This window comes from Rousettus aegyptiacus, unplaced genomic scaffold (assembly GCF_014176215.1).
Source record: "Rousettus aegyptiacus isolate mRouAeg1 unplaced genomic scaffold, mRouAeg1.p scaffold_m13_p_13, whole genome shotgun sequence".
NCBI classification, from domain to species: Eukaryota; Metazoa; Chordata; class Mammalia; order Chiroptera; family Pteropodidae; genus Rousettus; species Rousettus aegyptiacus.
Genome location: NW_023416288.1, coordinates 23326177 through 23343277, shown reverse-complemented (window position 1 = coordinate 23343277; position 17101 = coordinate 23326177). Strand labels below are relative to the sequence as shown.

Sequence of the window (17101 nt, the reverse complement as noted above, 5' to 3'; positions counted from 1 at the left end):
TATCCATTGGAATCTGATATGCCCCATAGAGGAGCATGCCTCCTCACCAACATGTGATGAAGCGTGGTGTTATGGAGCTACAACTCTTAATGGGTATGCCATTTCCATTCATTGATCTTGAGCAGGAACAATAATGAGTACTATTATAGATATATTATTTTCAATCACTTTGTTAATCAGACCATGTCAAACCATGAATTTACAATTAAATTTTCGGCTTGAACATGGTATACATCATATATATTTACATCCCATTGGCCAAAGCAAGTCATATAACCAGCCTAATCCAATTGGAGTAGAGATATATAATTATTTTACTATGAAAGAGGAAGTGAATAACTGACAATAATACAACCTACCATATTATCTTTAGCCAATATTTTTCTTGTTAAATCTTAGTTGTCAAAGAAAGACTAAGCATAGTTTTAATTTCATCTAAATATGGTAGTAGATAATTGATGATTTCTAAGATAATTTTCTATGTTATAATTCCATGGACTCTGTGTGTGTGTGTGTGTGTGTGTGTGTGTATGTGTGTGTGCGCGTGTGTGTGTGTATGTATGCAATTTTCGAGGTCTTTATTAATTTTGCAGTGAATATAGAGTCAAATTATGCTAAACAGAAGCTATTGTCACTGATTCCTTTGATATGATGATGGAGATTTTAATTAATCCTTTGACTGTCAAATTAACTAGAGAATGCTCATCACCCAGAATTGTTATCTTTGTCTTCTAATGCTATTATTTATTCACTCATTAAATAATGATTTAGTGATATCCAAACTATTTTGTTATGTGAGATATATACTTGAAGCAAAGATGGGTCCTGCATTAATTTTGAGTTCTATTCTTCTATTTCAAAAGGAACCCTAATTTATGTTTTCCCACCAAACTATAGAAATACAGTATTTACCTCTTAGACAAGAAATAAGAAACAAGGTCATTTCCTGAATGAGGAGTGATGCCCTTTTGTTTTCTATAGAATTACATGTAACATTCAGGGTAGCAACTGGTGTTCGTGAGAAGATACCCAAGTGTTTTTTTTTGGGGACAGCCACCTATATCTTCTTAGCTTAGTTATTGAGAGAGCTCATATGGCAGGAATGTAGTGGATATAGGAAAGCTGACTTAAGTCCATTGACAGTTGTTGGGTAAATCTTTTGGTGTAACAAGGGTTTCTTGACTCTGCCTGTAAAGCTATAAAAATGAGAAGGCATTGTTTTTCTTATACAATTTCTGCAGGCACACTTGAAAATTTCTGTAACTTCTCAGTGATTTAGGAATAGCACAGTGTATTTAGATAATGAAAATGAGAGAGAGAGAGAGAGAGAGAGAGAGAGAGAGAGAGAGAGAGAGAGAGAGAGAGAGAGAGAGAGAGAGAGAGAGAGAGAGAGACAGGAATGAGGAATGGGAAGAAGGAGAAGGAGAAGAAGATTGGGTCTATAGTCTATTTCTGAAAAGTTAAGCCATTTATTCATTCAGATTTTAGTAGAGATTTATCTACTAGTTACTGAGATCTTCCCATGAAACACATCTTGAAATGTCAGAACTAGACAAAAATCAACCAAGAAAGGAGAGGAAAAAATATACAGTTTCTCACTGCTGCAAAGTAGAAAGTCAGAACTACTGCATATAACCAAATCTGCAAGGCCAAAGGCCAGGTATCATGCCCTTTTTTCCCCAAATCAAAGCCTAGAGCAGCAGCTGCTGAAACAACTTATTCTGACTGTCAGTTTTTTACTTTGCAAAAGATCCAGTGGGAACATGAGCAGAAATGAGAGGCTCTTAAAGAACTGTGCTCTCTGCGACACTTTTAAATGTAAAGAATCTGAGAAGAAAATAAAGTTTATAAAATTCTTACAGTTTAGAAATTTTGGCATGTAGGATTCATAGGATTTGGCCTTGAACTTTTGATGTAATTCCTCTTTTCTGTCTCTTTTCATGATCAATTCTTCTTCCTTTCTCATACTTTCATTTTCTTCTTGCCAAAGGCCCTAGCTCTGGGTTTGCACTACTAGGCCTAAGGCACTTAAATCTTAGAATTTTAGTTTCTCCATGAGAAAGTCCAAAATGAAATAAGTTTCTTCAAGGGAGTTTGTAGAGCAAGGGCAGAAGATGAACGGCACTTGTATTTCTCTGCTTTGCTTTGAAGGAATCCTTCAGATTTTGTATATGTTAGGAATGGAACATGTTTGTAACAATTGTCATGCCAGAAAGCAGAGCTCTGTTTTTAATCCCATGGACAATGTGCAATGAATGAAGTACTCAGGCACTGTGGCATAAAGGAAAACAGTACCCATAACACTTGTGAAGTTATACACATTAGGGAGTCCATTTAGCATCCCACACCTGAGATAATCCTGTCACAACTTTCAGGAGAGGAGCAGCCTGTTGCTACTACCTACTCCTCCTCCTCTCCTGCTACACTTCTAAATCCTGGTTCTAATTCACTATGCAGGAAACCTTTCTTTTGTGATGGTATTTCATTATGATGATTCCTCTGACATTGCCTTTGTGTGGTTTTGCTTTCTTAACAATGTGTTCATTTGTATTCATTTATGCATTGTTTTGAAAACATTTCTAGTTGTTTTCCCCCTGCCTACGTGCTGTGGGTAACCAGTTGTTTTGTGACTTTTTGCTGGTAAAACCCATACCTTTTTGTTTTTTCCTTCTCCTCGTTTCTAACTCAACATTGCAGTCTCTGATTGAATGGTAAGCAGAAACACTCATTCTCATGAAAAATGACAAGGAGGACTTTGGTTGCATGATTTCTACATGAGTCTCTTTGTTGTTAAAATTGTCTGAATGTTAGATTCCATTTCAAGAGTTGGCACTGGCTGCTCTTTCATCAATAGAACTAAATAAGAAAGCAAGGAAGCAGGGAGAATGTGGGGAGACAGGAGGAGAGGAAAAGAACAAAGAACGTAAATGTTCTTAACCAGCGTCTTTCTATGTTTGCACCACCTTTTACAATGCCATTGGCACACGATTCTGAAACTTTCTTCTTTCTCTTTTTATCTTGATCTAATAAGGTACTTGAAGGATTGGCCTCTTTATTTTAAACCAGGCTCCATCACTCATTAACTGTAGCATTGTACAAGTTACTTGAACTTTCGGCCCTCAGTTTCAAAACTGGGAATGAAAAGAGCACCCACTTCATAGTGATACCATGAGGAGTAAAAGAGTGAATATATATAAAACTCTTAGAGCAATACTTGGCATGTAGTATGTGCTAAATAGTCATCAATATCATTATTATGAATTGGTTAAGGAGCAAGAAATAAGTGCTGATCAAGACAGCAATCAGATTATTCCAACTGATGGGGATAATAAGAATCTTTTGGGACAAGAGTAAAATAATCACTGAATATGTTCCGGACATTTATTTTTGACTTGTCAATGAGATGGGAAGTTTAGTTTTAAAATTATCAGTGTCTGGTCATCTTTTAACATACAAATAATAGCGATAATGAAAATTATTTCTCAGTATAACATCTACCAAAGGAAGCTCTTGACAATTATTATGCTGCATTTCTGATTCATTTTCTCACCTTTACCTAGTATTTATTAAAGCAAGATTGCTATCAGATAGAGATCATATCTCAAGCTTACTATGTAATTGAAGGAAATTAAGTTTTCATGTGGGAAGAATGAAGAATTTAAGAAAGCATAGATAGCGTTGTTTATAGGTAATACCAAAGGGACAGATGTCCCTTTGCTTGAGGTAAAACACTCTCAATACAGAAAGGTGTACTGCTGTGGTAAAAAAAAAATAAATAAATGAATGAATTTTTACTTTGGAAAATAGTGAGGATAATTGAGAATATTGTAAAATGTATTGGATTGTAGTATTTATTGATTTGTTAATATTTCTTGAAGACAATGTGTAAAAATGTTAGAGAATAACATCATCCTTTATATTTGTATCTTCTCTATGAATAGCAAGAATTTATTAGGTAAGTTTTGTTATCCTATATTACAATATCAACATAACTTTAAAAAAAGTACACATTTTTTAACAGACTTGAAGGATCAGAAAATAACTGCAATGAGGAGGAAAATAAGAAAGAAGTAGCAAACATAAAAAGTAGTCATTTAAGCAAATATTATCCAGACAGCAATATTTTGTACATATTCTACTAGGGAGCTTCTAAACTGGACTGAACTTTAGCTCAATGGTTACTTTGGTCCAACTGGCCCAGTTAACCCGCTTTTGTAACCTAAAGCAAATCTTTAATTCAGGACTTTGTGAAGATAATGAAAGGATTAATTGAAGATGATTAATCCTGAATCATGGAATGAGAATTATGTAGGTTAGGTGATTAAATCTAAATACCTAAAAGTTTTGAGCTAAGGATAGGATGACTTGGGGTTTATTCTAATGTTTCTTTGTTAATTCTTAAATTATATACTTAGCTAACTTGTTTCAATATTTTCCTTTTTTTCCTTTTCTAATGTAAATATTTATGGCTATACAATCAGCACATTGTCTCAAATTATCACTTTTTGGTTATCCTACAATATTTCATATGCAAAATTTTAATTAATGAATATAGTAAGCATTGTTAAAAATTTCACCTTGATTTTTTTCTTTTCTCCATAAATTATTTAGTATTAACTTTCTAAAATAAGAGAATTGTTCAATTTAAGTTTCTGATACTAACTTCAAACTCGATTGCACTAAGATCGGAGAATGTGGCTTATATAATTTTTCATGCTTCAAAATTTGTGAAGACTTATTGTTTCAGCTACCTACATGTCAGGATTTGAAACAGCATTGCTCTGAGAAGTTCTTTGGTTCTGTGTGGCATCACTGGATGAAAAGTCTAAGATGGTTTCAGTCACATGTCTTGTGCTTTGGCAAGAATGACTAAAAGAGTGGGCTCAGCTGGGATGATTGACCAGAAGGCTAATATGTCCTCTCCCTAGCTTGGTGGCCAGAGGGTAGTTGGACTTTTCATCTTGAGGCACAAGGCTCCAAAAGCACAGAAGGAAGAATTGGCATGTCATTTTATCTCAATCTTGAAAGTAACATAGTGTCATTTCCATTGTACTGTTAGAAATGGAGGAAAGGATTGGCATTTTTCATTACCTTCTATAAGTCCAGTATTATATTAAAACGTATTTTCTCTCCACACCACCCCAGGATCTAGGAGGTATGTAAGGAGGGCCTTAATATGTCTGGTCCAAATTAAGAAGAACCTCCCTTTTTTTTTTTTTTTTTTTCAGAAATAATAACCCTATGATACCACATTATTAAACTTTTCCTTGACTATAACAGCTTTCAGCTGGCTTTTATACCCAGTTATTTCAAAGAAGTTATGTGTCCTACCTTCTGGTATTTATGGCGGAGCTTAAAAACAGAGAGAGCCCATTGCTTGAGACCATTAGTTTGAGAAACTTTGGCTTCTCTAGGGAAATATGGCAGCCAGCATTTCCGAGAATCTTACAAAGTCAAACAGGAGTATACTAAGTGAGTTGGGCAATTCCTTTGCTTTTTAAGTCTCCAATTAAAATAAAGTTTAAAGAAGGACAGCAGAGCCTAGGAAAAGCTTGTTTTCAGGTGTGCAGATGGTGTGCCACCAAAAACAATCAAGAGAACTAATTATGAGAATGATGAGCAGCCTCAGACAGGGTCTGAGTGTGTGCTCTGATGGACATGCACAAGAAATAGGCTTCTTCGACAATACAGGTAATGTCTTCCGGAGATGGAGGCCAAGGTTTCTAGTAGATAGATAAATACATGTACCAATTGGTTTAGGGAACAATAGGGTTTATATTTGTTAACTTTTTTTTTTGCCTTTTGGCTTTAACCAATTGTGGCCTGTACCTGTTTTATTTGCAGCCTAAATTTAAAAGATACTTTTTAAAAAATGCAATTATTGTTATACAACCTGGATTTGATGAGAACTACATGAAGAAAATAATGCAAGTATCCCAGATACGAGCAGATGGTCAATTTTCAGGTGTGCTGAAAAAATTAATGTAAAAGATCATTCTACAGCAAGTCACATTCCATTAAAACAAAAGCACTAACAATAAAATTCTGTATAATGAAAAATATTAGAAAGCTCCAGCTGATATGAGACTCACTTCAAGAAATAATTTATACAATTAAGTTCTAATACAGAAAATCTTGACTGTCTCTTGGAAATTTTATTCCTTCATTGACCAAATACTATTAAATGCTTATGTGCCAGGTGCTGTTAGAGAAATTGAGACTATAGCTTTGTACAGATCAGACAAAATTTCCTCTTTCAGAGCTTACACTGTAATGTCAGGAGACAGATAATAAACAAATAAATATATGTTGTATCAGATAATAATGAGAGCTATAGAGGAAAACAAAGCAGAATAATGAGAATGAGGAATGTTTGCAAGTGTGTGAATATGTATATGAGTGTGTGTCTGTGTGTGTGCATGTGAGTGCCTGTACATGTGTGTTTACTTTTTAGATCAGCTCGTTTGATAAAGTACCTGTGATAACGTGACATTGGATCAGAGACCTAATTCTGTGGGAACAGAGGCTTGCAGATACCTGGAATAAGAATTTTTTAGGCTGGATAATTAACAAGTATCTAGTCCCTAAAGTAGGATCATGTTGGATGCATTCAGGGAATAGCTAGAGTACAGAGTTAGGGTTGAGTTGTATTTTATGCCAGAGGTATAGGGTACCATTTTCCCCATAAAACTAATGTGATTGTCACAGAACTTCTAAGCAATCACATCAATTATACCCTCTAGAGATTAAAAATATACATTATGTAGTTTGTGATTATTACCTGATTATTGATCGGTCATTATTTGCCTGGTGTGTAGCACTATGCTAAGAGTTTTACCTATTCATAATGTTCATAATGTAATTCTGGAGACAATTTTTTGGTCTGCTCATTATCTCTGTGAACTACATAGCTTTTCTTTTCTAAAACAATCCCATTTAGACTATGTGGTTTTCTTAAGCTAATGTCACCACCTCCTTAGTCATCAGTCTTGGCAGATGGGTGCTTTTATACCTGGAAGATGCCCTATCCTCTGTCTCTTTTATAACATCTCTAGACACTAAGGGACACTTCTAGATGCTCCTTCAATTCTCTGTGGTTGGCAGAAGACTTGAAGATCTACTTTGATTTTACTCGTCAAAACATTTCCTTCTATCACTCACAGACCCAGATAGAAAAGTCCCCTGTGGGTTCTATCATGAATCCCATGTCTGCTCCCACCCCTTGCTCCAGTAGCAATTAATTTTGGGGGTTAAGGAGCAGTGACATCTTTCCAGCAATTCTTTTCTTTCAGATCCTCTCCCTTTCCCAGACCTGATCAAACTCTGAGTGGATTAGCATGAACTTTTGTCCAGTCTTTTTTTTTCCTTTAAAAAAAATTTTTAGAGCAATTTAAGTTTCACAGCAAAATTGAGGGGAAGGTACAGAGATTTCCTATATGCCCCACACATATATAGCCTCCCCTGTTATAATATCCTTCGCCAGAGTGGTACATCTGTTATAACTGATGAATCTACATCAACACAATTTCCTTGTTCTAATCCTCTACATATGTACTGAACTTTATACCCTTTTTTCTTCAGAAATTTGTATTTGGTATCCCGAATGAAAGTTTGGAAATGCAAGTCTTATTCTTTCTCTAAAAGATTTTTAAGATTAAAAATTTCTGGCTAAGTTATTATTTCTTCTATGAATTTCAAAAGACTACCTAGAAACTGAAAAGTCAGTAAACTAGCTTTCCGTTCTCTGATTTAGCTATGGGGCCCTTTCTAGAAGTGATGAGCTTGACCTCAAGCACAAATTTTAACTGAGGACAAAGAATTTGTCAGTATTTTTAAATTGTATTCCATCATATGACAAGGTAAGTGAATAGTTGAGTGATTGAGAACTATTTTTATAAATGACACACAGAATACCTCCATTTAGTAAAAATATTACTCACACCTCTATCTCTAACAATTTCAAACTAAAGTTCAACAAAGTTTATTGGATTTCTTCTCTGCATATGTTAAAGAGATCATGAAATGCTGCTTGAGGGCAGACTATCTGCATTGACTATTTGGAATTCTTTTATATGAACATTTCTTTCTTTCTTTCTTTCTTTCTTTCTTTCTTTCTTTCTTTCTTTCTTTCTTTCTTTCTTTCTATCTTTCTTTAACAGTATTGGCTCATAAATATTTTATACTTTGGCATGGAATATAATTCTAATTAATTTGATTTGTTGATCAAAATGTTTCAGATTTGGCCATTGGAAGCTTTTAGTTGGCTGCTATATTTCTTTAACATATTCTATCATTGTGTGTGTGTGTGTGTGTGCGCGCGCGTGCGTGCGTGTGCGCGCGCGCATTTGAGCACTTCATTAGTCCGGCACTGTAAGATATACACAACTCGTCTTATGTCTTTCCTGCTTTAGTCCTAGAATCAGTCATTTTTTTCCAGGATACTGGTTCTTTTATTGGAAAATGGTATCAGAGACCAAGACCAAGGTTAGGTGAACTCATTGCTATTGGGATATTGGGTTTTTTTTTTTTTTTTAGGTTTTCTCAAGATGACAGAATAAAAAATATATATGTGCTTATATTAATCCATGTGTATATATATAATTTCTAGAGATAACCACCTGTATCTATATTAAGCCCAATCTGAATTCATACTGATGTCTTCAACTCTAACCTATGACCACATAGGTCATTTTAAACCTCTTACTCTTGCTTATCTATCTGTAAACTCATACTCAGAAAGTGAGAAACCTTAATAATTGTTCATTTCAGTTTAAATGTATAATAGAATGAGAATTGTTAACCTGTAATCCCATTGGAAACAGCATTATTAACTGACTACAGTACTTATGTGCAGTTTCTTTTGTCTTTAGTCTTACAGATTTCACTTCTTTCCAAAGTTACTTAGATCACTACTTCTTTCTCCCGTCCTCTTCAGTGAGGTTGTTTCATACATTTGCATTAGTTAGACTCTCTTGTTGGTGTGCATTCCTTCCTGAGATACCTGATCTCCTAAATGAAAGTTTAACAAATATTTGCATACATCAAGTTTCACTCTTTGTGGTATAAAGATCTCTGGGTTTTCACAAATGCATTATGTCTTGGATTCATTATTATAGTTGCATATAGAATAATTTTATTGCCCTACCACCGCCGCCTCTCCCTCTGTACTTTACCTATTCCTTTCAGGGACTGGTCATTTTGTCCATAACCACTTTATCTTTATGTTCTCCTCATTTACTCTCTGTTCCTGTGTCCTTCGTAAAGGTATAGATCTTTAAATCCTTTCCGGAGTGTCCCCTCTTCTCTTCTGTATTTTCTGCCCTCAATTAATCTACAGGTAGCTCATCTTCCTGTTGATTAGCAGAATGTAGAGATCTTCTAAAACTGCTTCACTGTGGTTTCAAAATGGACTTAAAAAAGAAAAATACACTATACTTGTCTACTACTTGTCTCGTACACACCTCAGATTACTTTACCAATTAAATAAAACCTCAAATTTAAGTGACTGAGATTTTTATAAATGGTTATGTTGAAACAGAAAAGTTTTCCCAAGGTCACAGAAAACAGCCTAAATTACAACCATGCAAAGAGTATTTCATTTCCTTGTGCCATTTATTCAACAAGGCTGCCTCCTCAATAATGAATAAAGAAAATGAATTAAATTCTCCATTTCCTTCCTTCTTTCCTCCTGGGAATTAGGTACAGTTAGGAAGCAAGAATCTCAGATAGCTACATTTGGGAGTCTTTCATGGCACAGTTTTAATCCAATCTTGCTTCTGGTATTTAGGAAACCAGACATATAATCTCTGTCTCTGTAGGAGATCTAAGCACTCTCAAGCTTTTCTCGCCAATGCCGTCTGCCTATTTTTGCCCAAAGACATAATAACTATTTTAGGTAACTTCATACTGTGACAAAGCTTGTGTTATGTAAATGAAATGAAGACTTTTTAGACTGAATTAATGGATGATTTTTAAGGGAAGGCAATTTGGAGGAGAACATCTAAGCAATTTGGGCAGAATTTAAAACTTCCTTTACAGTATTGATTTTAGCACCCACTTGAGAAGCTATTTTTTCTCAACTTATAGTCTTATTCTCTTTCTTAATCAGTCTACTACTTAGCTATTTACATAGTGCAAATTATCAGAGCAAAATATGTTTCAGACGATTTAAAAATTTCCTTTCAAAGACAGAGAATTAGTTTGGATAAATTATGACAAGTATTTGCTTTGACACATTTTAAAGATACTTTCTAACATGTTGGAGGTATAACTATGAGATGTGTTTTGCATAATGGAATCTATAATGAATATTTCATTAACTTATAAAATACGTTTTAATAGCATTAGATTTCTCATGGAAATTAAAAATCATGAAACTTTTATATTCCAGAAAAAATAAAATTTCTTGAAAGTGTTATTCTTATACAGATGCATATAGAAGTAACATTATGTACACAAAGCATTCTTTTTAAAAGAAATAAAATAAGAAATTTACTATGCCAAAAACTGCTTTAACCCACTTCTCTATCTACTTCCAAAGATTGTCCTGATTTCCTAATTATCACTGGCACCAGGATTCTACCAGAGACCAAGCTCAACAGCCTAGTATCCATTTTGACTTATTCTTGACCTCCTCTATCCTGTTATGTGCCATAGTCTATAGATTTTACTTCATTGTTTGTTGATTCTCATTTCTATTGTTACTGCCATCCCACCCTGCACCCAGATATGTCTCTTCATAGTTTTCCTTTATATTGTGGAACAGTGAAACTTGCTCTCCTGCTTCCTTTGTTCTTCCTGTCCTAGCCTATCTTAGAAAATGCTGACAAACTGATTCATGTAAAGTAATGTTCAATCATAATTTCTGCATACCGCATTGATAGTTTTCCCTATTGCTACTGAATTAAATATATATTCTTCATTGCAGTGCTCGAGATTTTTTCAACTTTAGACCCCAAGAACGTTTTTAGCTCTAGGAAAACAGAACTATTTGCCCTTTCCTTATCTTGCCCCTCCTCATGCTCCACCACAACTTTCTTACTTCTGTCCATTCTAATATTAACTAGAAAGTATTTGGTAGCAATAGTCCATGAGATACTCTAAAATAAGGGAAATGGTTGTTCCTTGATTACAAAGTTCAGGAAGGGTATATACTATGTATCCTTGGAAGACTTTCACATATGAAAGACTGCAATGGCCTGAAATAGAGAAACTTGTTTAGTTTTGACCACTTTCCCAAAATTATTGGGTCATGGCATACTTTTCAGTGCAAACGATTCACATGTCATATTCTTTTGTTCAGGCTGTTCCTTCTGCCTGGCTTGAATTTATTTCCACGGCATCCATATGCAACTAGCAAAATCATCACTCTTTCTTAAACTTATCTCTAAAATCCCTCTTCCATAACTGTTCTTGAATCACTAATCACTAGCAAACACAGGTCTTCTTTTTTAACTTTTGTAGTAATTTTTATTTGTAATTTTATGCGTACATACCTTACTCTGACTTTTCTTCAATTATTTACTCTATTAGTTTTAACCATCTGACCACATTGTAAACTCCCTGAAGATAACAACCATGTCTTCTTTGCCTTACTATTACTTCTAGGGACTAATACTATTTCTTATACAAGATAAGAGTTCAATAAATATTTATTGTATTGAGCTTTATAATAATAGCAACATGCCTTTCAGTAACTTCTGAAACACATTATCTGATTTGATTCTTATCACCTTCCACCTGTGCAAGGATTGTCACCCTAGCATTTGAAAACTGAAACCAATATAATTTCTTGTCTTTGTGTTAAAAAATACTGAGTACAGGAATACTTCACTTTCCCAATTTTGAAAACAAGTAAAACATAACTTAGCTGCCTATTCCAGAATACTCAATCTAAAAAGATAAAACTGCGAACCAACTAAAACAGTATTTTTTTTTTTTTTATCAAGACTATCAGCTTACTCATCAAGAATCTTTTTGAGACCATCACCTCAATGGACCAAAAAATCCAAAAGTATCTTGTCATAAATTCTGCTCTATCTTAGTTCCTGAAATTCCTGCTCTTAAACTATCCAGCCCAGTCCTTAAAATGATAAAAATGTTATCTCTTCTCTGACTTTTGAGATCTGGTACATTATCAAGATTTTTATCATGGTCTCCTTTACTGCAGTTAAGTCTAATGAAGTTAGCCCTGTTTTATCAACAAGTTTTACTGCTGGTCTTCTGGAGAAAAAGTGGTTACACTTATAAATTAAAAACTTGATGCATAAAAGAATAAGAATTTACTCAAATTGCATAGGTAGGAAATGGCAGAGCTAGGATGAGTAATCAACCCTTTGAAATCTTTATCAGCAAAGGCTTTTCTCCATATCTTTCCTTTGTATTATGTCATTTCTCTGGAATAATTATAAACCTCAGGAGGCTGTAAAAATAATACAAAATTAATTCGCCCATAGACTCTCCTTCGAATAAGTATGTTTCATTCATTAATTCAAACAAACAAACATATTTCGTGAGTCCTTACTATATACCAGGCATTGAAGTCATAGCCATGACAAAACAAAACAAAACAAAACAAAGTTTCTGCTATTAAAGATGTCATATTCTATTTGGGGTGGGGAGAGCAATGACTATAAATATATCAATTAATAATAGTTGAAGTGGAAAAATGATGGAAGGATTGAAATTGTATATGAGTCCATCTAAGAGGGTGACATGAGATAATATGTGAAAGAGAGATCTGTGGGAAAACTCTTCTATTTGATCATTGGATAAAGCCTAAACTTTAAAGGCCAGGACACTTATTTTAAAGACAGCTACAGTGATTGAGCAATCATTTTGCTGAATAAAATATTGTGGATTGAATCAATGCTGTAAGTGTTTTAAGGTTGTGTCAATGGTACTTGCCACTTTATATTCTGGTGCTGGTTTGATTATAAACAATGTGCCCTGCTTGTTCTTGCATATTTAAGTCATCTTTAATCCCTGATGGGTGATGGGGACCCTGTCCTCTGATCAATTTTCTTTTTATATTCCTACGTAAATTTCTTGTGTGATACAAAATGTTTAAAAATCTACTATACTTCTGAAAGCCTGAGGAATCATGAAACTTATTCCCAAAGCTATTAAGGTCATTTAGTGGGAGAAAAACCAAATGTTATATATTTAGTCATTCATTTGATTCATGTTTTGTGAAATAACTCCTTTTAGATGATTAAATACAAAGAAATTTCAGTCACCATGGGAAAATTGAGACATCCTGATAATAAAGCCTTTAAATTTTGTATAATTCAACCAAAACACATTCTTTTGAGTAATTTCTCTCAATGTTTCTGAAGGATTGTAATGGCTAGATGCACAAAATACATTGTCAAAATATTTTTATTGAGCATTCAAAGATAAAAAATGCCGAAACCCAAAGTAGTAGCCTTTACTATTTGATGTCATTACAAATGCTGCTTCTCAGAAACCTGGCCCTTAATCCATTTAGCTCAATGTGATTATGTGTTTTTTCCAGAACCTGTAGGGCTCCCACTCAACACTCTGGACTCCCTAACATAAAACCTCTGGATCCTGGCTCTCTCCAGCATTGCCTCTATCACTCCTTTTAACAACAGTTTTCTCCCAGCAATCTTCAAACTAATAATTTAGAGTTTCCTGCTCTCACCCTGTGCAGCCTCTTATCTCTCTCCTTTAGCTTTTCTTTTTCCTTTCTACAGAATTCTCCTTTCCTGGATCTACTACCATTTTGGAGTTCTTCAAATTTCCATTAGATGCTCCTCTCTGTTCTCGCTGTATGTTCTCTCCCTTGGGGATTTCATCTACCTTATATGGTTTCAATGATCATATGTCTGTAGATGACTCTCACATTTATCTCTACATCTCAGTTTTTCTCTGGGCTCTAGACATATACCTAGTGCTCCTCTAGGTGTCTGTCTCAAAGGTGCTTTAATATTAAAACTCCACATGCTCAGGACCAGATCAACTATTTTTAATCTAAACATTCTTTTTGGCATCTTCCCGAGTTTATTAAATGTCAATATTATTTAATTGGTTATATAAGACATAAAAATCATTGATTGACTGACTAACTGATTGATTGATGCATTAATTAATTTATTCATTCAGTGATTACTATGTGCCAGACAGTTTTAGACATTGGAAATACAACTTTTGATAAAATAAATTCTTGCCCCTCAATGAAGTCAATGGTTGAATTGAAAGAAGTGAAAACTGATAAATAAATATGTAGTATACCAAATAGTGGTAAATGCTAAAGAGAAGAATAAAGTAGGGTAAAAGAAGTATGTAGCCTTACAAATAAGAGACTTTGGGGGTCAATACATAGTTTCTTAGGTGTGACTACACTTGGAGTATCTAAGGAGACCAGTGTGGTCAGAGTAGAATAATTGATGGCATAAATATTAGAAGTTAAAAACCAAGGCGAACCACGGTGGACTTGAGGCCATTGTAAGGGCTTTGGCTGGAACTCTGAGTGACTATAAGACCATTAGAGGTTTTGAGCAGATGAGGTGTAGAATTTTACTTACAACTTAATATAGTCATTCTAGCTGTGTGTTGAGAACTAACTTTAAAGGGGTGAGAAGAATCAATAAGACTAGTTATTTGGATAATGAGATAAATAGGATAAGAGATAATCATTTGAGATTATGACTTAGACTTAGACCAAGGTATTATTAATAGAAAAGGTGCCAAGCTATAAGATTCCAGGTGTGTTTTGAAGGTAGAACTAAAAATTCGCTAATAGGATTGGCTGTAGGTATAAGGGAAAGAAATAAAAATGACTTCCAGGTTTTTTTTTGTTTGTTTTTTGTTTTCCCTAAGCATCTGGAAGAATGGATATGCTGGGCGCTGTTCTAAGCACTTTATGTTTTATTCAGTCACTTAATTCTCACATTATCTTTGTGGGCTCACTATTATTAAGCCCATTTTATAAATGAGGAGATTGAAACACAAAAAATTTGCTTGCTCAAAGGCACATTGCTACCAAATGGCTGAGTGGGGTCTTGAATGCAAGGAACTTGCTTCTGGAGCTTGAGATTTGACCCACTACAGTATACTACAGCTAGAATGAAGCACATTCTACTCGAAGTATAGTGGTATCTGCAAACATACATTATAATGGTAATTAAAATCATGAGCAAGATACGATCTCTTTAACAGTGACATTAGATAGAGAAGATACCTAAGAACTTCAGTGTTTGAGATTAGAAAGATGAAGAGGGCTCAGAAATGAAAGCTGAGAAGGCATAGTAATAAATAGGAGGAGGCTCCTGAGAGAGAGTGGTGTCCTGAAAGTCAAATAAAGAGTTTAAACAAGAAGGAAGTAATCAACTACTCCAAATTTTGCTGATGGTTTAAGTATGGAGAGGGCCCTGCTAATATTTTGATTTTAGCTAGTGAGAGCCATTTTATTTTGAATTGTGGAAATATTATTAAATAGAATATAAGATAATAAACTTGTGTTATTTTAAGCCATCAAGTTTGTGGTAATTAGTTACAACAGCAAAAGGAGACTAAAGCAGTTAATGAAGGAAATGAGTTGGAAAGGTTAGGAGGTGATGGCCAAAAAGTGAGATGCTTAAAACTGAAATTAGGGAGGGTCCAAAGTAAGACCCGTGGTTGTTGAGGTAGGGTGGAAGAGAAGATCACTGAAGTAGAGCGTCTAGGAACTGAATGGCTAAAGTGTTGGAAGTGTCATTTAGGGAAGACTGAAATCAGAGCAATAATGCCAAAGATAGAGATGTTGAGACAAGTGCATCTAGGCTTGTCCTTTCCAAACTCGTCTTCATTCTCTTTGAAATCCATGTCCTTTCACAACTTTCTCTTGCTTAAAAATCTTCAATATCTTGTCATTAATCTTAGGATAAAAACTAAAATCTACAATATGATCATTATAATATCTTCATTTTTATCATGTAAGTTCCATAATTCTTTGTCTTTAGAGAAGCCTTTTCTACATTCTTGGATTAGATTAGATTTTTGTTGTTTTCACAGCAGCCTTTTTTTTTCTTTCAAAGCACTTCAAAAACTTCACATTCATGTATCTCACACTAATGCATGTATGTGTATGTGCATGTACATGTGGTTGATCATTTGATTAACTTTCCCAGTAAATTATAAATTCATTGAGGGCAGGTACATTTTCTGTCTGTTAAATGTTGAAAAATAAGTCTTCCTCTTGAAACAACAGTGAGAAACATTCTTTAATTGAAGCTTCATCTATTCAAGAGTAATAAGAACAAGAGGTAATTTTTAAATAATCACTATGGCAATCTTGTTACAAAGAAATTAAACATTTAATTGTGTAGCCCTCATATTTCACTTCAATCTAAAGTTGTCTTACTATGGCTGATAATTTATTTCTCATTTTCTGGGAGTATTGTTCTTTCTCTGCTACATCTATGCCAGACCAGTTTGACGTATGACTCTTGGAATGTGTTCTTGCTCAGGATATCTAAACTTTTTTCCAAGATGTTTTTGGGTCTGGACTGTGTTAACATAAAGAGCTGGCTAACTTATATCAGCTTCATCAGTGACAAAAAAAAAAAAAAAATGAAAAATGGCAAAGAAAAGAAACTATGGGAAGAAGAATCTAATGAAAAGACTTAAATGACATGACTAAATGCAATGTGAGGATATTGTCTGGATCCTGATTCTAACAAACCAACTATAAAAATTATATATAAGACAATGAAAGAATTTGAACACTGAATATTTAATAATATTGTATTAGTTATCCATGGCCACATCACAAATTACCCTGGAATTTAGTGGCTTAAAATAACAAACATTTATTATCTCACAGTTTCTGAGGCTCAGGATCTGGGCATGACTTATCTGGTTGCCTCTTCCCCAAGGTCTGTCATAAAGCTCTAATCAAGGTGTTCTCTGAGGCTTTAGTTCTCAAGGTTTGACTGGGAAGAGGATCTGCTTCCAAGTTTCCTCATGTGGCCATTGGCAGGCCTCAGCCTCCTATCTGGCTGGTGGCCAGAGTCATCAGTTCCTTGTTATCCAGACCTTTCCACAGGACTATTCACCACAAGGAAGCTTGTTTCCTACAGATGAGGGTTTAGAAAGA

The 17101-nt window shown here is 34.5% G+C and overlaps 1 long non-coding RNA gene across 1 annotated transcript in view; it reads left to right on the top strand.

The window, feature by feature from the left end:
* LOC107518755 overlaps nucleotides 1–17101 on the top strand; it is a 285466-nt gene that overhangs the window by 205856 nt on the left and 62509 nt on the right. The gene's annotated exons all lie outside the window — the stretch shown is intronic.